The sequence below is a fragment of the Xenopus tropicalis genome, chromosome 10 (genome assembly GCF_000004195.4).
Source record: "Xenopus tropicalis strain Nigerian chromosome 10, UCB_Xtro_10.0, whole genome shotgun sequence".
Lineage (NCBI taxonomy): Eukaryota > Metazoa > Chordata > Amphibia > Anura > Pipidae > Xenopus > Xenopus tropicalis.
In genome coordinates, this window is record NC_030686.2 from 45,383,187 (window position 1) to 45,405,055 (window position 21,869).

At 43.1% G+C, this 21,869-nt stretch overlaps 1 long non-coding RNA gene and 6 other non-coding genes across 8 annotated transcripts; all 7 read left to right on the forward strand.

Moving 5' to 3' along the window:
• The first annotated feature begins 16,388 nt into the window (after positions 1 to 16,388).
• Positions 16,389 to 21,869, forward strand: LOC100497165. Of its 2 annotated transcripts, none has more exons than XR_001168873.3 (9): positions 16,389 to 16,445; positions 17,402 to 17,456; positions 18,496 to 18,552; positions 18,752 to 18,775; positions 19,349 to 19,390; positions 19,990 to 20,040; positions 20,546 to 20,694; positions 21,145 to 21,198; positions 21,470 to 21,869. It is a non-coding gene; the product is annotated as an uncharacterized LOC100497165 (long non-coding RNA). The 2 variants fall into 2 exon arrangements; XR_001168874.3 differs by lacking the exon at positions 16,389 to 16,445 and adding an exon at positions 16,461 to 16,513.
• LOC116408109 lies at positions 17,147 to 17,219 on the forward strand. Its single transcript, XR_004220743.1, has one exon. It is a non-coding gene; the product is annotated as a small nucleolar RNA SNORD65 (small nucleolar RNA).
• On the forward strand, positions 18,245 to 18,317 carry LOC116408110. Its single transcript, XR_004220744.1, has one exon. It is a non-coding gene; the product is annotated as a small nucleolar RNA SNORD65 (small nucleolar RNA).
• On the forward strand, positions 18,609 to 18,680 carry LOC116408106. Its single transcript, XR_004220740.1, has one exon. It is a non-coding gene; the product is annotated as a small nucleolar RNA SNORD65 (small nucleolar RNA).
• Positions 19,205 to 19,278, forward strand: LOC116408100. Its single transcript, XR_004220734.1, has one exon. It is a non-coding gene; the product is annotated as a small nucleolar RNA SNORD49 (small nucleolar RNA).
• LOC116408108 lies at positions 20,132 to 20,204 on the forward strand. The gene has a single exon (XR_004220742.1). It is a non-coding gene; the product is annotated as a small nucleolar RNA SNORD65 (small nucleolar RNA).
• Positions 20,812 to 20,885, forward strand: LOC116408101. The gene has a single exon (XR_004220735.1). It is a non-coding gene; the product is annotated as a small nucleolar RNA SNORD49 (small nucleolar RNA).

Consider the following 21,869-nt stretch of genomic DNA (forward strand, 5'->3'; position numbering starts at 1 on the left):
ACCATAAAACTATGGCACATAGGGATTCCCCTGTACTAAGCACAATTCAGCAGGAACAGCCCCCTAAGTTTGCTCATAGCCTGTACAGAGAGATACCATAAAACTATGGCACATAGGGATTCCCCTGTACTAAGCACAATTCAGCAGGAACAGCCCCCTAAGTTTGCTCATAGCCTGTACAGAGAGATACCATAAAACTATGGCAGCATAGGGATCCCCCTGTACTAAGCACAATTCAGCAGGAACAGCCCCCTAAGTTTGCTCATAGCCTGTACAGAGAGATACCATAAAACTATGGCACATAGGGATTCCCCTGTACTAAGCACAATTCAGCAGGAACAGCCCCCTAAGTTTGCTCATAGCCTGGACAGAGAGATACCATAAACTATGGCAGCATAGGGATCCCCCTGTACTAAGCACAATTCAGCAGGAACAGCCCTCTAAGTTTGCTCATAGCCTGTACAGAGAGATACCATAAAACTATGGCACATAGGGATTCCCCTGTACTAAGCACAATTCAGCAGGAACAGCCCCCTAGGTTTGCCCATAGCCTGTACAGAGAGATACCATAAAACTATGGCAGCATAGGGATTCCCCTGTACTAAGCACAATTCAGCAGGAACAGCCCCCTAAGTTTGCTCATAGCCTGTACAGAGAGATACCATAAAACTATGGCACATAGGGATTCCCCTGTACTAAGCACAATTCAGCAGGAACAGCCCCCTAAGTTTGCTCATAGCCTGTACAGAGAGATACCATAAAACTATGGCAGCATAGGGATCCCCCTGTACTAAGCACAATTCAGCAGGAACAGCCCCCTAAGTTTGCTCATAGCCTGTACAGAGAGATACCATAAAACTATGGCACATAGGGATTCCCCTGTACTAAGCACAATTCAGCAGGAACAGCCCCCTAAGTTTGCTCATAGCCTGGACAGAGAGATACCATAAAACTATGGCAGCATAGGGATCCCCCTGTACTAAGCACAATTCAGCAGGAACAGCCCTCTAAGTTTGCTCATAGCCTGTACAGAGAGATACCATAAAACTATGGCACATGGGGATTCCCCTGTACTAAGCACAATTCAGCAGGAACAGCCCCCTAAGTTTGCTCATAGCCTGTACAGAGAGATACCATAAAACTATGGCAGCATAGGGATCCCCCTGTACTAAGCACAATTCAGCAGGAACAGCCCCAACCTTGACAGCCAGCATCATAGATGAATTTTTCCATGCCCACCTCCAGGTCATTAATAAACAAGTTAAAAAGGACAGACCCCTGCGGTACTCCCCCAACAACACTGGTTCAGCTAGAACACGATCCATTTGCATAGGATGTGCACAGCTTTGCTCTGGCAGCAGAATATTGTGTAAGGCTGAGCAGTGTGATACACGTACAGTGGTGTGAAAAACTATTTGCCCCCTTCCTGATTTCTTATTCTTTTGCATGTTTGTCACACAAAATGTTTCTGATCATCAAACACATTTAACTATTAGTCAAAGATAACACAAGTAAACACAAAATGCAGTTTTTAAATGAGGGTTTTTATTATTTAGGGAGAAAAAAAATCCAAACCTACATGGCCCTGTGTGAAAAAGTAATTGCCCCCTAAACCTAATAACTGGTTGGGCCACCCTTAGCAGCAATAACTGCAATCAAGCGTTTGCGATAACTTGCAGCGAGTCTTTTACAGCGCTCTGGAGGAATTTTGGCCCACTCATCTTTGCAGAATTGTTGTAATTCAGCTTTATTTGAGGGTTTTCTAGCATGAACCGCCTTTTAAGGTCATGCCACAACATCTCAATAGGATTCAGGTCAGGACTTTGACTAGGCCACTCCAAAGTCTTCATTTTGTTTTTCTTCAGCCATTCAGAGGTGGATTTGCTGGTGTGTTTTGGGTCATTGTCCTGCTGCAGCACCCAAGATCGCTTCAGCTTGAGTTGACGAACAGATGGCCGGACATTCTCCTTCAGGATTTTTTGGTAGACAGTAGAATTCATGGTTCCATCTATCACAGCAAGGCTTCCAGGTCCTGAAGCAGCAAAACAACCCTAGACCATCACACTACCACCACCATATTTTACTGTTGGTATGATGTTCTTTTTCTGAAATGCTGTGTTACTTTTACGCCAGATGTAACGAGACACGCACCTTCCAAAAAGTTCAACTTTTGTCTCGTCGGTCCACAAGGTATTTTCCCAAAAGTCTTGGCAATCATTGAGATGTTTTTTAGCAAAATTGAGACGAGCCTTAATGTTCTTTTTGCTTAAAAGTGGTTTGCGCCTTGGAAATCTGCCATGCAGGCCGTTTTTGCCCAGTCTCTTTCTTATGGTGGAGTCGTGAACACTGCCCTTAATTGAGGCAAGTGAGGCCTGCAGTTCTTTAGATGTTGTCCTGGGGTCTTTTGTGGCCTCTCGGATGAGTTGTCTCTGCGCTCTTGGGGTAATTTTGGTCGGCCGGCCACTCCTGGGAAGGTTCACCACTGTTCCATGTTTTTGCCATTTGTGGATAATGGCTCTCACTGTGGTTCGCTGGAGTCCCAAAGCTTTAGAAATGGCTTTATAACCTTTACCAGACTGATAGATCTCAATTACTTTTGTTCTCATTTGTTCCTGAATTTCTTTGGATCTTGGCATGATGTCTAGCTTTTGAGGTGCTTTTGGGCTACTTCTCTGTGTCAGGTAGCTCCTATTTAAGTGATTTCTTGATTGAAACAGGTGTGGCAGTAATCAGGCCTGGGGGTGACTACAGAAATTGATATTGAAATTGAAAATTGAAATTGATAAACCACAGTTAAGTTATTTTTTTACAAGGGGGGCAATCACTTTTTCACACAGGGCCATGTAGATTTGGAGTTTTTTTTCTCCCTTAATAACGTAAACCTTCATTTAAAAACTGCATTTTGTGTTCAATTATGTTATCTTTGACTAATAGTTAAATGTGTTTGATGAGCAGAAACATTTTGTGTGACAAACATGCAAAAGAATAAGAAATCAGGAAGGGGGCAAATAGTTTTTCACACCACTGTAACTATCAAAATATCCAAACAATGACAGCTTTTTGAGCCATCACAAACTTCATAACAGCCTCAGTGCTCCTTGGCATAGATTTGACAGTTGTTTGAAACTCTGAGGGAATGCAGCGCTGCAGTCGCACACAATATTCAGCAGATTTTCAGTGTTTTTGTGCTCATACCCCCCCATTTGAGTTTTAACATTAGGGTAGAGCCTCATTACCTTATAAATCTCACCCTAAATCAGTGATCCCCAACCAGTGGCTCAGGGGCAACATGTTGCTCCCCAACCCCTTGAATGTTGCTCCCAGTGGCCTCAAAGCAGGGGCTTATTTTTAAATGCCTGGTATGGAGGTACTATTTGATAGCATTACTATTTGAGAGCCTTCTGTATGCTGCCAGTACACATAGAGGCTACCAAATAGCAGATAAAAGCCCTTATTTTACATTACCCAGGGACATTTTTCATGCCTGAGTTGCTCCCCAGCTCTTTTGACATTTGAATGTGGCTCACAGGTAAAAAAAAAAAAGTTTAGGGACCCGTGACCTAAATGGTGTTCAGGCTTGGCTTTCTGAAGTTCTATGCAACTGGCCCAAACTGATTGTAACAAATATGGCTGATGTGAGCAGTATCCTGCCAGGGGCAGGGACGTGCTGTAGCCCACATACAATGGTTAACCGGAATTTTTGTTCTACCAAATGAAAATTTGTAACGTCCCATTTCTAATCACCTTTACTTGTGGGAGAAACTGCTCCAATTTGGGCTCACTTATTAAGGTAGGTGCTAAATTGCACCCATGGAACAGCAACTAATAAGTAGTGACTATAGTTCTGTTGACTAAAAGCTGTACCATTAAAGGAAAATTATACCATATACCTATAACAATGCATAAACCAGCTCATGTGTAAAACCCTGCTTTATTTAAATAAACCATTTTCGTGGAAATACACTTATTTAGTAGTATGTGCCATTGGGTAATCCTAAATAGAAAATTGCCATTTTAACAATTAAGGGCCGCCCCCTGGGATCATAGGATTCACAGTGCACACAAACAAGCCAAGGCACACATACATGCTAGGCCCCATCAGCCAATTAATGGACAGAGTTCTGCCTTTTGCTCCCACACTACTTCCTGTTACAGTTGGAGCTGCATCGCTTCCTGTCAGCTGATCTCTGAGGGAGCACACAGCCCATCACTAAATGGCGGCTCAAGGGAAAGGCTATAAAAGGGCAATATTTACTGATATATATATTCCAGTTTGGGAAGATTCTTTGATAGGTCACTTAACATTATATGAACTATCAGTTGGTTAAGTATTTATTCTGGGGGTATAGTTTTCCCCCAGACTGGTTGCTATGGGTAACTACAAAAGTGCAGTTTAGCCTTTCCAGCCCATTATCCCGAGCGTTCCTTTTACCTAGGTACGTAATATGCAGAGCCCTGCATGGACCATGAAGAGTCAGATCCCATACAGGTGACCTACAGCTAAAAGACACTGCAGAAGCTGATACATGTAATCCAAGGATTTGCAGAGCATCGCACTGGGAGCCTGCGGCGCGCTGGCAACTTATCAGTACAAGTTGTACAAAGTATTGTGTAACTTGCGGCTGTATGAATGTGCCCGTTATGGGCCAGGAATACTGAACAGCTGGCCTTACAACAAATCCGTCTGTCTCTGTGTTACCCATGAAGGGGAAGATAGACTCCCTCCTCCTTCCCTCTGTCCTGTTAGCTTCCTGGTTTCATTCAGTTCCACTTCTCCCTAATGTCCCCATCATTATCCTGAGTGGCCAACTTTTCAATTGGTCTTCATTATTTAAAGGGGTTATTTACCTTTCAGTTAACTTTTAGGATGATGTAGACAGAGAAAGAGAGATTCTGGGACAATCTGTAATTGGTCTTCATTTTTTATGATTTGTGGTTTTTTTAATGATTCATCTTTTTGAAGCTCTCCAGGTTTAATGTCATCAGCTATCTTATTGCTATGGTTCGAAATATCTTAGCAACCAGGGAGTGGTTTGAATAAGAGACTGGTATATGAATAGGATGGGACCTAGATAGAAAAATGAGTCATAAAAATTAATAATAACAATAAAAATGTAAATCATCATAAAGCAATAGTTTTTTTGGCTGCTGGGGTCAGTGACCCCCATTTAAAAGGTGACAGGAGAAGAAGGCAAATAATTAAATGACTATAACATTTCAAAAATGAAGACTAACTGAAAAGTTTCTTGGAATAGGTCATTACTGTATACCAATGATTTACATGTAGATAAAGGGATTCTGTTAAAGATTTATGGTTTATGGTATAATATTTATGGTATAATTTTTATTACTATATTACACTGCTCACATTGCAAATAATTTATTCTACCATTTAAATGTTTTTTTATTATCCAACAAATGTATTTGTAGCTGTAATATTGGTGTGTAGGGGCCAGCGCTACACATTAGAACTGCTTTCAGCTAACCTATTGTTTCTCCTACTCCCATGTAACTGGAGGAGTCCCAAGCCGGACTTGGATTTCTTACTATTGAGTGCTATTCTGATATCTACTGGGAGCTGCTATCTTGCTCCCTTCCCATTGTTCTGCTGATCGGCTGCTGGGGGTGAGGGGGGGATATCACTCCAACTTGCAGCACAGCAGTAAAGTGTTCCTGAGTCTGAGCTTTCAGAAGGAGCCAGCGCTACACATTAGAACTGCTTTTAGGTAACCTACTGTTTCTCCTACTCCCATGTAACTGGAGGTGTCCCAAGCCGGACTTGGATTTCTTACTATTGAGTGCTATTCTGATACCTACTGGGAGCTGCTATCTTGCTCCCTTCCCATTGTTCTGCTGATTGGCTGCTGGGGGTGAGGGGGGTATATCACTCCAACTTGCAGCGCAGCAGTAAAGTGTGCCTGAGTCTGAGCTTTCAGAAGGAGTCAGCGCTACACATTAGAACTGCTTTCAGCAAACCTACTGTTTCTCCTACTCCCATGTAACTGGAGGAGTCCCAAGCCGGACTTGGATTTCTAACTATTGAGTGCTATTCTGATATCTAACATTAGTTGGGGCATGTGAGCATTTTTAGTAATGCAGGTGTCAGGGAGCTGCTGTCTTTCTACTTTCCAATTGTTCTACTGATCGGCTGTTGCTGCTAGGGGGAGAAGGGGGGTGATATCACTCCAACTTGCAGCAGAGCAATAAAAAATGAGTGAAGTTTATCAGAGCACAGGTCACATGACTGAGGGCACCTGGGAAAGTAAGAATATGTCAAGCCCAACTTCAAATGTCAAAACTATATATAAAAAAATCTGCCCTTTTTAAAAAATGGATTTCAGTGCAGGATTCTGTTGGAGGAGCTCTATCAACTGATGCATTGTAAAATAAAACATGTTTTCCAGTGACAGAATCCCTTTAAGAATGTAATTTGTGCTTTAGAAAAGGAAGGGCAACCAGGAGCTTTTTTTAGACGAGTACTTTGGCAAAACCGTCACAGCCCTGGCTCCTACTTGGAGGTCTGGCTTGTCCCCAGTTTTTAGCCCCCCAGCAGTCTTTATTAATAACAACCTGTGCATCCCTTTTCCACCCACGTCTTCTTTCTAATATCCTCCTTGTACCTCCTTCGCTCATCTCCAGCTGTCCCCTGTTAGACCTCACTTCATACATTCCTTATCCTACATTCTTTCTTACTGTGATTTTAAAAGGTAATTAATTTAGTAGTGTGGATTTCAGGGGACGTGGGGAATCTCTGCCAGATGCAGAGTTCAGCCAAGCACCAGGGAGGTGCAAAGTGATGCATTTTGATCTCAGAGTAATAAGAAAACTAGAAAGTCTGTTATTTCAGGACCTTGCAGAGCAAATGAAAGGTTAAAAAACTCTTCAGTTATAAATATATTAGATTTCCAGAGTGCATAAATATTTTAGAGGTACAGGCAGGAAAACAGAAGTATTGAGAGCAAGTGGTTTCCTAGTGAGAGGAAGGTAGCATTAAGGGAAATATATAATTAAGCTTACAGTTAGGTAAAAGCCCCGTGGGTTCTGGCAAATGCCACAGGGGCTGCTGTAAGGTGCCACAGTCACTATTTATTGGGCTGGGGGGGCTGTTTGGGCCTCTGGGTACTTGGAATGCCAGGACCCAGGCCCAGACTGGCAATCTGTGGGTTCAGGCAAATGCCAGAGGGGCTGCTGTAAGGTGCCATAGTCAGTCACTATTTATTGGGCTGGGGGGGCTGTTTGGGCCTCTGTGTACTGGGAATGCCAGGACCCAGGCCCAGACTGGCAATCTGTGGGTTCAGGCAAATGCCAGAGGGGCTGCTGTAAGGTGCCATAGTCACTCACTATTTATTGGGCTGGGGGGGGGGGCTGTTTGGGCCTCTGGGTACTGGGAATGCCAGGACCCAGGCCCAGACTGGCAATCTGTGGGTTCAGGCAAATGCCAGAGGGGCTGCTGTAAGGTGCCATAGTCACTCACTATTTATTGGGCTGGGGGGGCTGTTTGGGCCTCTGGGTACTTGGAATGCCAGGACCCAGGCCCAGACTGGCAATCTGTGGGTTCAGGCAAATGTCAGAGGGGCTGCTGTAAGATGCCATAGTCACTATTTATTGGGCTGGGGGGGGGGGGCTGTTTGGGCCTCTGGGTACTTGGAATGCCAGGACCCAGGCCCAGACTAGCAAACTGTGGGTTCAGGCAAATGCCAGAGGGGCTGCTGTAAGATGCCATAGACACTCACTATTTATTGGGCTGGGGGGGCTGTTTGGGCCTCTGGGTACTTGAAATGCCAGGACCCAGACTGGCAATCTGTGGGTTCAGGCACATGCCAGAGGGGCTGCTGTAAGATGCCATAGACAGTCACTATTTATTGGGCTGGGAGGGGGGGCTGTTTGGGCCTCTGGGTACTGGGAATGCCAGGACCCAGGCCCAGACTGGCAATCTGTGGGTTCAGGCAAATGCCAGAGGGGCTGCTGTAAGGTGCCATAGTCACTATTTATTGGGCTGGGGGGGCTGTTTGGTCCTCTGTGTACTTGAAATGCCAGGGCCTATTCTGAATCCCAGTATGGGCCTGATGAAAGGCTTTAGTAAGGAAGAGAGGGCCCTAATATACACCTCAGTGGAAGCTAAAAAAAACCAGGACTCCTAGGTGCAGCTTTGGTATGAGAGCTACGTGTAGGGTAGTTAGTAGAGCAGTCAGAGGCTTCACCAATAAGAGAAGGGTTAGTAGCCTAGCTATAATAAACCAGTGTAGTGACCTAGTTTTTAGTAAAAATTGTAGCATCAGAGACTGTAATTTGTAATGCTTTGGTCTTTGCTATATAGGTGAATCCTAGTACCTTCCATACCATTACATTATGAACTAATGTGTTTATACTAATGTACACATCTGAGACAAAGGCACAATAGAGGTAGGTTGAACTGTAGTGACACCAGCACACACTACTTGGGGTAGGAGAATCAAACAATCTGGAAATCAAGGGTAAGTTTCATGTTGGAGGGGCTGGAAAAGGGCATTTTGAGGCAGATCTAGTGGACCAGGTGCTATATAAGCAGAAAGGAATAAATGAAGGGAAAACTGGGGGAGTAGAAAAGAACATTAATGATCCAGGCAAGATTGTGTCTTTATCTCTCAGTGGTGGGTTAATCTTCTATTTAATGTCTAATTAACTGTCTGCTTAATGGCCCAGCGATATGTAAAACTTGCAATCTTATTAAATCTCTTTATAGGGGCTCAGCACTTTCTGTTCTGTGGTAAACCTTAAGCTATGTGCCCCTGCCTGAGCGGAGGTAGAATTAAGCACATCTATAGTAAGATTTATAATCAGATTCAGATTCTTTCTTGTTGCCATCAAATAGGGTGGAAATCTATCTTGTGCCAGGAACACTCACAGAATGCCAACACAATATTAATGCTTAGATTGTAAGCTCTGTGGAGCAGGATCCTCCTCCCTACTGTGTTTCTCAGCTTGAGTTTAAAAATCATGTGACCCTCTAGTGCTGAGACTTACACCCACAGGGTTAGTGTGACTTGGGGTTTTTTCAGATAGGTGTAAGTGATCAGTGTCGGACTGGCCCACCAGAATACCAGGAAAACTCCCGATGGGCCCAGGTGTCAGTAGGCCCTCCTGCTCCTCACCATTTGGCCTGCTTCATGGTCATTCCCTATTTCTGAATGGAAAAAAAGAGGAGAAATAGATGGAAGAATAGATAGGAGAATAAAGAAGTTGGGCAATGGTGGGCCCCTGGGGTCCCAGTCCGACACTGTAAGTGATGGCTTGCTAAAGAGCGTGAAATTTAAATGAAACCCCATCAGTTCTAATCACTGGTCCAGGTCAAAATAGGCCCTGGCATTTCAGGTACAGGGGCCCAAACAGCCCTCTGCAGGCCACTGAATAGTGACTGTCTATGGTATCTTCAGCAGCCCCTTTGGCATTTGCCCGAATCCACAGGTAGCCAGTCAACTATGTAGTTCCTTTGGGACAAGTGGGGGCACAGGAATTCTACAGCAAATCAGTTTATATAAACAAAATTTTTATGTAATTTTGGATCCAACCTAACAACACAAGCTATGGAATAGACTGGGGGCACTTCCCTGTATATGCCAATGTCCTTTTAATACACTGCTCCAATATACAGCAGAGATTTTATGTTTTAGAAAGAAAAAAGTAGAAAAGTGATACAGGGCGCCGCCTCAGGCACTTGCTCAGTATGGCAGCAGGTAGTGAAATTTGTCCCATTAAATACTTCAGTTCCCACATTGTAAAAACATTAACAATCACAGCAGCAAACCAATTCTAGATGTGAAAGTTCCCTTTAATTAAAAGAATATTCTGCAAACTTTTTGTAACTATACTCCTAGGACTGAGACGCAGGATATACTGTACTCAGTACACACATTTTCAAGCTTAATAGGCTGACTGTCTGATGCTCCGAGCAAGCAAAATGGAACATTCTCAAAGAAGGGCTGCCACCTAGTGGTAATTCTTTCCAAAGCTCCAGCTAGTGCATTACATGTGGACATGTCTGTACTATGCACTTTTATACAAGTATGGGACCTGTTATATAGAATGCGCAGGGACCTGCTGTTTTCCAGATAATGGATCTTTCCGTAATTTGGATACTAAAAATTATTTAAACAATAAATAAACCCAACAGGATTGTTTAGCCACCAATAAGGATTAATTATATCAAGGGCTATTTGGGCCTCTGGGTACTTGGAATGCCAGGACCCAGGCCCAAACTGGCAATCTGTGGGTTCAGGCAAATGCCAGAGGGGCTGCTGTAAGATGCCATAGACAGTCACTATTTATTGGGCTGGGGGGGGGGGGCTGTTTGGGCCTCTGGGTACTGGGAATGCCAGGACCCAGGCCCAGACTGGCAATCTATGGGTTCAGGCAAATGCCAGAGGGGCTGCTTTAAGGTGCCATAGACAGTCACTATTTATGGGGCTGGGGGAGGGGACTGTTTGGGGCTCTGTGAACTTGAAATGCCAGGGCCCAGGCCCAGACTGGCAATCTGTGGGTTCAGGCAAATGCCAGAGGGGCTGCTGTAAGATGCCATAGACACTCACTATTTATTGGGCTGGGGGGGCTGTTTGGGCCTCTGGGTATGGGAATGCCAGGGCCCAGGCCCAGACTGGCAATCTGTGGGTTCAGGCAAATGCCAGAGGGGCTGCTGTAAGATGCCATAGACAGTCACTATTTATTGGGCTGGGGGGGCTGTTTGGGCCTCTGGGTACTGGGAATGCCAGGGCCCAGGCCCAGACGGGCAATCTGTGGGTTCAGGCAAATGCCAGAGGGGCTGCTGTAAGATGACAGTCACTATTTATTGGGCTGGTTAGGGGCTGATTGGGCCTCTGTGTATTCGAAATGCCAGGGTCTAACTTGAATCCCAGTTCAGACCTGAGTGGTGTAACTACCTTTTGTGAAGGATTCAGGATTCTGTTAAATCCAAAAGCCATGTGTTTGGCAGTGATGTAACTAGAGATGAAACAGACCCCGTGGTCTCAAGGGGCAGGGGGCGGGGAAAAAGGGGTCCTGGACTGCAGGGACTGCTTCCTCTATAGCCGCAGTTATGCAGTTATGAGGGTGTGCATAACTTTGGTGTGCATGTAAGAGCAGGTGGGGAGGGGGCAGCGGCTAGGTTCCTGTCCGTGCTGGCCCCTCCAAAGATTTCTTTTGCAGGGGGGGGCCCAATGCATTATCGGTATGCCGTGTTTGGGTTACTACTCTATTTATTCTCATCCTATCCATAGCATCCTTCAAAACCACTCACTTACCCTTAGGCCAATACTGCATATGTCAATCATAGTTGTCCAAGCAGGAGTTAGGAGCCAAGACAATTTCAAGAGGTTGTCCAATCTGTCGCCCTCTTCTTAGTAATCACTGTACAGTAGCTCACCTAAATTAAAAAAGGCAGAAAAAAGTCCAGTTTGTTGAATATATTCTATTCAGTTTTGGGGAATAAGGCATTTCCCTTTGTTTAACTATTAATAGTATAGATATGTTTCTGACACAAGCTCCATCAATTGCTCTTCAGTTGGTGAAAAAAGCCATGTAAACATTATCTTAACTGCCAAAAATAAATATAAATGTATTTTGTTATTTACACAGACATACAGTGGCTTGCAAAAGTATTCGGCCCCCTTGAACTTTTCCACATTTTGTCACATTACAGCCACAAACATGAATCAATTTTATTGGAATTCCACGTGAAAGACCAATACAAAGTGGGGTACACGTGAGAAAAAGACTGGCAGCTGTAATTGCAGCAAAAGGGGGTTCTACAAAGTAATGACTCAGGGGGCTGAATAATTACGCACACCCCACTTTGCAGTTATTTATTTGTATAAAATGTTTGGAATCATGTATGATTTTCGTTCCACTTCTCACGTGTACACCGCTTTGTATTGGTCTTTCACGTGGAATTCAAATAAAATTGATTCATGTTTGTGGCTGTAATGTGACAAAATGTGGAAAAGTTCAAGGGGGCCGAATACTTTTGCAAGCCACTGTACCTGATTCCACAAATGGCAAGGAAACAATGAAAGCCTACTCTGTACAAGTACATTAGAGGGGATTATAGGCAGATAGGGGGTGTACTTTTTTCCCATAAAAACAATCAGCGCACCAGAGGCCCCCCCTTTAGATTAGAGGAACGGAGCTTCCATTTGAAGCAGCGTCGGGGGGTTCCTCACGGTGAGGGCAGTGAGGTTGGGGAATGCCCTTCCTAGTGATGGGGTAATGGCAGATTCTGTTAGTGCCTATAAGAGGGGCTGGGTGAGTTCTTGAACAAGCAGAGTATCCAAGGCTATTGTGATACTAATATCTACAGTTAGTATTAATGTTTGTTTATATAGTTTATGTATGTGAGTGTATAGATAGGTAAGTATAGGCTGTGTGTGCTGGGTTTACTTGGAAGGGTTGAACTTGATGGACTCTGGTCTTTTTTCAACCCTATGTAACTATGTATGAAACTAAGTGAAGAGAGAGGCTCACACCATATAAAAGTGAGTGGAGACATCCTGGGCACATCAAAGTACCAGAGCAGGAGGATGGAGGCCAGCTTTGATCTTCCAGAGGTCTGGTTTCATGCAGTAATATACTTAGTTCATCTCTGTTGCCCTGTTATCCAGATGTATCCGGAGAAAATGCATTTAGAACCCTGATCTGTTCTCAATTTTATTTTACATGTGTATGTGTGTATATATTGCTGTTGTGCAAAGATATTAAATAGCAAAGGAACCAATTTAGAGTCCCTGCAGTAAAATAATACCAGCTTACAGTGCTTTTATTATGGCATAGAACTGCCATACACTATCATAAGTAAAGCAGCCCTGTGTAGACCGTGCTTTATAGTGTCATAAAGAAAATAACTGGCGCCATATAGTTAACTTAATCACAGTGTACAATCCCAACTGCTACTTACACATTGCATTCTGTGGTTTTGTGTATTTGTGTATCCTCATCAAAGGGCACATCACTGTGTCTGTGTACTAAAGTAGCATTTGCACCAATATTCTCAGCATGGTTTGTGTCACACAAGCCATTTTGCTACTTTTTTTGTTTTTCAATAACGCCCAGTTACACCAATAAAAGGGATTTAAATGTAATATTTTGTTACCCTATACAGATACAGGTTAAGTGGTTTATATTCAAATAGGGTTGTAGGCTAGCGCCACATGTGGCTGATTCTCAGGGTTTTGGGCCGGCCCGCACATCACTACACTATAACAATGCCCACGGCATATTTTAGACATGGTGCATATGGAATTAGCCACCGAGGCGATTAGGATTTTAAAAATCGCAGCAACTAATTGCCCCGTTTGTTTTAGCCCTAACAGGCCAGACCCAGTTTGATAAGAAATACAGGTATCGGACCCCTTATCCAGAAACCCATTATCCAGAAAGTTCCGAATTACGGAAAGGCCATCTCCCATAGACTTAATAAAATAATTCACATTTTTAAAAATGAATTGAATTATAACGACGGGTACAGGCAGTTCGGGTACCGCATCAACGAACCAATGCGGTCCCTGATCCGACTAGATTTTTTAACCTGTCCGACCGATTTCTGCCCGGTTTCTGGCCAGATATCGGTCGGGCAGGCCCGTCGGTAGTGCCCATACACAGGCCGATTAGCTGCCGAATTGGCCTAAGGGACCGATATCGGCAGCTAGAATCGGCCTGTGTATTTTAATGAAATAATTCACATTTTTAAAAATGGTTTCCTTTTTCTCTGTAATAATAAAACAGTACCTGTACTTGATCCCAACTAAGATATAATTACCCCTTATTGGGGCAGAACAGCCCTATTGGGTTTATTTAATGGTTAAATGATTCCCTTTTCTCTGTAATAATAAAACAGTACCTGTACTTGATCCCAACTAAGATATAATTACCCCTTATTGGGGGCAGAACAGCCCTATTGGGTTTATTTCATGGTTAAATGATTCCCTTTTCTCTGTAATAATAAAACAGTACCTGTACTTGATCCCAACTAAGATATAATTACCCCTTATTGGGGCAGAACAGCCCTATTGGGTTTATTTAATGGATAAATGATTCCCTTTTCCCTGTAATAATAAAACAGTACCTGTACTTGATCCTAACTAAGATATAATTACCCCTTATTGGGGCAGAACAGCCCTATTGGGTTTATTTAATGGTTAAATGATTCCCTTTTCTCTGTAATAATAAAACAGTACCTGTACTTGATCCCAACTAAGATATAATTACCCCTTATTGGGGCAGAACAGCCCTATTGGGTTTATTAAATGGTTAAATGATTCCCTTTTCTCTGTAATAATAAAACAGTACCTGTACTTGATCCCAACTAAGATATAATTACCCCTTATTGGGGCAGAACAGCCCTATTGGGTTTATTTAATGGTTAAATGATTCCCTTTTCTCTGTAATAATAAAACAGTACCTGTACTTGTCCCAACTAAGATATAATTACCCCTTATTGGAGCCAAACCCATTCTATTGGGTTTATTTAATGTTTAAATAATTTTAATAGTAGACTTAAGGTAGGAGATCTGAATTATGTTAAGTCCCCTTATCCGGAAAACCCCAGGCCCCGAGCAATCTGGATAATGGGTCCCATACCTGTACTTATCTTGCGATTTATTGTATGAAAAAATCCACTGATGTCTATGCAAAAACCTGAAACTCAATTCATTTTTCTAACCAAGTTAAACTTGGACCTCAGTTTCTATTAATGTGTCTATTTATATTGGAGGCCAGGGTGTAGTGCAACTATACCTCTCTAAGGGCCCAGTGGTTCTTCAACTTAAACAGAAGCCATTCTATTTAACTTAATCCACATTGGAGTATTAATCAGCGATAAAGCAGGCTTTACATATAGCACATGTGCAATGGATATAACAATAGATACTATTCATATAATACTCTGCCCGTCAGGATCAGACAATGAACTCACAAATCAGGATAATGATGGGTCACCCCCAGCTTTCAGGATCTTTCTTCAAGTGGAACCCACGGAAATGCTTTGTCCCAAGGTCTGTACACTTGGTCCCTACTCTGGGCAGCATGGCACCTGGAATACTTATTGCAATAAATCTTGACATTTCCTAGGCCTGACCTGGGCTAGGTTTCACTTAATCCCAAACCTGCCTAAGTTGTCGCCAAGCGAGCAGATCTTCTCCCTATATCCCCCACCTACGGGTGAGCGATATTGGGAGAATCCAGGCTAATTCGATCCCTGGGGCCAAACGATTGAATCATAACGATCGTTTGGTATAGGCAAAGTCGGTCCGGGGACCGCATCAACGAGCCGACGCGGTCCCCGATCTGACTAGATTTTTTAACCTGCCCGATTGATATCTGGCCAATTTCAATATCAATATCAGTCGGGCAGGCCCGTCGGTAGTGCCCATATACAGGCCGATTAGCTGCAGAATTGGTCTAAAGGTCCCCATACACGGGCTGATTATAGCTGCCGATATCGGTCCCTTTTCCCGATTCGGCAGCTTATCGGCCCGTGTAGGGGCAGAACTGAAGGGCCTGGCCGACCGATATCTGGCCTGAAATTGGCCAGCTATCGATCGGCCAGGTTAGAAAATCCAGTCGGATCGGGGACCGCATCAATGAACCGACTGCCCCATTGCCGCGTGCAGAATTCGATCGTTTGGCCCCAGGGCCAAACGATCGAATTCGCCAACATGCCTCCCCGATATCGCCACCCGTAGGTGAGGATATCGGGTGAAGATCCGCTCGCTTGGCGACATCGCCAAGTGAGCGGATCTGCCTGTGTATGGCCAGCTTAAGTGACCAATATCGGCAGCTAGAATCTGCCCATGTATGGGGACCTTTAGGTACTAGGGGACTGTCAGTGAAATGGGGTAACCGTTCTACCAGCCCCCTGCATTTGTAAGCTGAAATGGGCAAAAATTGACTTTAAAATGAATTTAAAAATACACCACCTCTAAGGATGAAAATGTTTCTTATAAAATAAGGCTACTGCCCCACAAAGCACAGACCCCCATATGCCTATATATATGTATATTGCCCTAACAACAACTATTTTATGTGTATGTGTTGTATAAACAGAAGCTGGCCTGCTATACTGTGGCCCTTTCATAGCTGCCAACAATTGATTCTAATTTCCAAACATAATGGCGGCTAAAGTAAAATAGCCACACTACATGCTAGACCCATAACATTTACCACAGCACAACTTCAGCTCTTTCTCACGACTCACCACAGCGCTAAAGAACTACTATGCGCCGCCTACAGTCTAACTCCAGCCAATCGAATACAGCGGTGGGCTGAGCGCATGCGCAGTCGGACGATATCGTAAGAAAAAAAGACTACATTTCCCGGCATGCTGCGCGTAGTCTCGCGAGATTTCGCCGGGTCGGGACGGTATATATAATGATGTAGTACAAACGGAAGCTCTTTCATGCAGTCATGGCTGAAGCTACTAGGTAGGTGAAACGGGAATCCAATGCCATCCTGTTTGTGCGAGGCCGCCTGGGTGGTTGTAAATATAAATGTAAGATTATTAGATCGTGTACAAGTCTGACTGGTAGGGTGGGGCAGTGTTTGTGTAGATGTGGGGTAGATATAAAGGAAAGAAATGCCATGCTCAACTCAATACAGTTCTTAGCAGTGCAACAGGGCCCCTCTCTCCTCCAGCCTGGCCTCCCTTTCCCACAATGTCGTGCGTAGGGTTCTTGCATTTTAAATGATGATCAAAGCATGTAAGGCTCTGTGGCAACTGAAGTCTTGGCCAGAGGAGAGCTGATTATATAGTGGTTCTATACAAAATAAAAGAATGTGGTAGAGGCCTGTCCTTCTGCCAAGGCTACACTTAGCCTGTAAAGTTATATTTATTATATGTAATTAAACTTATATTAAGTGGATGAAAGACTAACCTTAACCAGGGTTAATGCTCCTTTTTCTGTAGCACAATGTATAAAATCTGGGCAATTGGATTTGTCTTCTGTAGATGACTACAGGCCAGGATCATGGCCACAGTCTTGGCAAAATATTGTATAACATCACCCTAACTAGATAAACTTCAGCATCTGACTTGGAAACATGTGCAATGGAAGCCATTAGGCAGCAGTTTTATCCCTACAACATCCATAAATAGACATTTTTTTTTATATATAGTTATTGTGCCTTATGATGAAGTGACCATAAATATAGCTGGAATTACCGGCAGACTGTAAGTGGTGATATTGGTTGCTCTGAGGGCACCCTAGTGTAATGGGCAGATTTCAGTAGTTATCTGTGTAACATAAAATAAACCTTAGCAGCATGTTAGTCTGGACTTACTACAGGTAGGGTAATGGGGCAATGTTAGATCCTAAGAGGCTTCTGTAATCGTTTAAGGGATGTATTTAATCCATAACATGGCATTTGTCCTTTTTTACAGGCCACTGCCTTGTCACGATGGATCCCCTGAAGGAGTGATATTAACACTATGCGAGGTAAGTAACCCATTAAGGGAGAGTCATAGTGGGGGTTTGTAAAGATAAGTTTAAGATGATTAAATCATGTACAAGTCTCACTGGTAGGCTTGGGCGGTGGTTGTGTTGATGTGGGGTAGATATAAAGGAAAGATATGGCATGTATGTTGTTGTCTTTAAAGGTGTATGGTCAGCCCTGTACAGGGAAAACAAAATCAGGTCGGGCAGAATGCGAACATTTAATTCCAATTAAAAGTAACCTCTGTCTGTCCTTTGATAGACTTAATACAGTTTGCAGTAGTAGTGCAATAGGGCCCCTCTCTCCTACAGCCTAGCCTCCATTTCCCACAATGCCTTGTGTGGTTTTCTTGCATTTTAAAGGTTAATCAAAGCTTGCAAGGCACTGTGACAATTGAAGTCTTGGCCAGAGGTGAACTGATTATATAGTGATTCTATAGAAACATAAAGGAAATGTGGCAGAGGCCAGCTTTCTGCCAAGGCTGCACTTAGTCTGTAAAGCTATATTTATAATGTTATAAAGCTTATATTAAGTGGATGACCTTAACCAGGGTTAATGCTCCTCTTTCTATAGCACAATGTATGAAATCTGGCCAATTGGATTTGTCTTTTGATTATTACAGGCCAGGATCATGGCCACAGTCTTGGCAAAATATCGTATAACATCACCCAAACCAGATAAACTTCAGCATCTGACTTGGAAACATGTGCAATGGAAGCCATTAGGCAGCGGTTTTATCTCTACAACATCCATAAATAGACATTTTTTTTATATATATAGTTATTGTGCCTTATGATGAAGTGACCATAAATATAGCTGGAATTACCGGCAGACTGTAAGTGGTGATATTGGTTGCTCTGAGGGCACTGTAGTGTAATGGGCAAATCTCAGTAGTTTATTATCTAACTTAAAATAAACCTTAGCAGCATGTTAGTGTAGACTTACTACAGGTAGGGTAATGGCTATGGTAGATCCTAAGGGGCTTCTGTAATCGGGTAAGGGATGCATTAAATCCATAACATGGCATTTGTCTTTTTACAGGCCACTGCCTTGTCATGATGGATCCCCTGAAGGAGTGATATTAACACCATATGCAAGGTAAGTAACCCACTAAAGGAAAGTCAGTGTAGCTTTGGCTTTAAGGTAACTGTTCCCTGTGATGAATTAACCTGAAAAATAGCTGGAATTACCGGCAGATTGCTGGTGGTGATATTGGTTGTCTGAGCTTTGTATGCAAAGGGTAATTGGGTACAGTTCACCCAGGACAGAGTTTTGAAGTTTTCATTTTTCTTTGCAGGGTTGACTCTGCATAGTAACACAGGTAAGTGTTTGGTGTGTGTGTCTAAGCTTACATTGAACATCGTCGCTGGTAGATAATTTGTGCACTGATCATTGTAGAGCAGCAACACTCTAGCTAAGGTAGCCTTATGAGCTCCTCCTGTACAGTGCTCTGTTCCATTGGCTCTTGCTCCAAAAGGAGATCAGCAGCTCCTACACTTTTGGCAGGCTGGCTAAAAAGTGTCTAATGTTAAACCTCTCCACCAGCATTACAGGGCTAGCAGTCTGAATATGCCCAAACTGGCCAGGCAGTATAGTCAAAATCTGTAAATTTATGACCAATCTTTAGCATGTATAATCCACACAAGGCTACAACGGTGTATGAGCAGTGTTACTGTATTGGTAACCTTGTGCTGATCCAAGGTGGGTCACATACTATAGAGTTCTGGGTTAGGCTACTGACTAGTGCCATGAGCATGATGAAACCAGGATATAGGAAGTGCCGTCAGATGCGATAACTGACGAGAACCTTTTCCTGTTCTGACTTTAATCTGCTTTTCCTTCCCCCCCCTTTTTGTGAGATGTATCACTGCCTCACTCATACTTTCTGTTGCAGGGTAATCAAGCAGCAGCAAGGATGTAAAGAGACCATAAACTGGTAGGTATCATTTAGCTGTAGTGATAAGGGGTATAACTTCTATTATTTCTCTATTCCTGCTTGCTTTGAGTCCTGTACAGTCTTTCCTACAGCCTGTGATGTTGTGTTATCCCTGTCTGAACTACTGTGAGGGACATTTCTTTTTAACTGAGGCTTTCTCCTTTGATGCTTAAAGGGAATGTTTGTTAGGATAAATAGGAAATATACTGCTTATATCAGCCAGTTGATAAAATGCTCATGCCCATGGAGGCAGCTGCAGATATTTAATCTGTTTTGAATGCTGTGTGCCTTGATATTTGTGCCAACCTTGCCAATACAGCAACATTGGGAGTATACCCTTTCCTGTATATTAAGTGTCACTACCTGACTTGGGGTTGGGTTTTTCACTGCTAGGTATAACCCAAATTTCTAGTGCTGGCTTGCTGCTGTTGGCCTTAAGTCTGAGTTGGGCCAGAAGTACTTTTTTTTTTTTTTTTTTTTTTTTTTATTGAAATATGTGAGCAACTGAACTAGTATTAGTCTACATGCTAGTTGTAGTACAGGCATGTAACAATATGTTGGCCTGGATTTGCCGTTAACTTGTCAGAACTGTTTTACAGGGCTTTGCTGTATGATGAAACCACTGAAGGAGGTTACACTCTTAATACCAGGTAAGTCGGAAACTTGTGTAGTGGAAGCCAGTGGGCAGCCATTTTTCCCATAAACATCTTTTTAAACATAGCATTTTATGGCTATTCTGCCTTATGATGAAGTAACCATAAATATAGCTGGAATTACCGGCAGACTGCAGGTGGTGATACTGGTTGCTCTGAGGGCACTATTGTGAAATGGGCAAATCTCGGGTGTGTTAACTGGTAAAAGTATCTTTTGAAATAACTGCAGCCAACTGGCTTTAATATAATAGAAATATAAGCTATTTGGGCAGCTTATGACTGCAACCCTTGTATTGTGTGGTGATGCTGGCTCGGATTTGACATGAGTGCTGTTAGCATTAATTACATGAAGCTAACCTAGAATAATTTAAAGCTGTAGTATTGCATCTACAACATGGGTATAGTTCTGGTGGTTAAAGGTGTTTGGTTAAGTATTTCAGTGGGCTGACTTGTGGGGCAGTTTGCTGTATGAACCGTACTTTTTTTTTTTTTTTTTTTTTAGGGATGCTTACCCTGACCTAGGGTATTACACAAAGAATATTGTGTAACAGTCATGGCGATGTTCAGTGCACCCACTCACATAACTTTTCTCTTCACTGGCCTCAGTTTGGCTAAATTGTGGTGCTCCCTGCATATATGGAAAACTTAAAGGTAAGCCACTAAAGCTGAAGAAAATGTGTACTCACTAGGGGCACTCTGCAGGCATTCCTTATCTTGTTGTTGGTGTCCCTACTTTTGCAATTCTGGTTACTATGTTGGCCAGAAAGTAAACATGATGAAATCTGGATATAGGAAGTGCCGTCAGATGCGATAACTGACGAGAACCTTTTCCTGTTCTGACTTTGTAGGGCAATTAAAGCTCCAACTAAACTTTATTTTGGCAGTGGTGCAGTGTCCCCACCCATATACTACTTTACCCCCAAGTACCAGCACATGTATGTGCTCCCCTAGTAATGAGAGCAGTGCAGAGCTTTGCACTGGCTGCACTTAGCACCTCTCGTGCTCTTTGCTGCTTTTCTAATTGTGAGCTGGCCTGTCCCAAGTTGATTTAATTTAGGAATTGAGTATTTACTTGTGCCTCACTCATCCTTTCTGTTGCAGGTAAAACTGGTAGTGACTGCAAGAAGGCTGGAAACCTTTAGAGCCCATAAAGCGGTAGGTATAATGTTAAGGAAACTTCTCAGCATTCATCTTCCAGTTTGCTTGTGAGGGATGCTGGGAGTTGTGCCTAACATGGCCATTCCTGTTCTACAGCCTGTGATGTTTTGTTATCCCTGTCTGAAATCATCTGAGGGAAAAAATTTTTTACTGAGGCTTCCTACATAGTTGGCACGCTTCCATGCAATATTACCCAAATACTGTGACATTATTTTGGCATTTGGATTAGTACACTAGCATTCATTTGGTTATTTTTTTTTCTCACCAGATCAGTATTCATTACTTCAAGGGATAAAGTGCAGCTGAAGAGGACCCATCCCTGAATTGTTACATTACTGGAATGACTTCTGCTCCCTTGGAAGTTTGGCTTCAATATGTGCCCTGTTCATCATAGCAAGAGACTGGGTGGAAATGTCATTGCTCTTCAGTTTCTCTTGGGTATCTGTGTTTTCTGTTTTGAGTAATTTTAAGAACTGGAAATCCAAGCTCAAGAGTGCCTTGATTTGCTGCTTTTATACTTGGTTGTAGCAACACTGCATAGAATAGTAGTTTTACTGTTTCTTGCTCGCTGCCTTTGGAGTGTTTCTTGTCTTTGATCATTGTGAAATCTCATATTCTGGTCTGGAGACACTGCCTGTTTAACTGTAATAAATGTGAATCTTTATAAA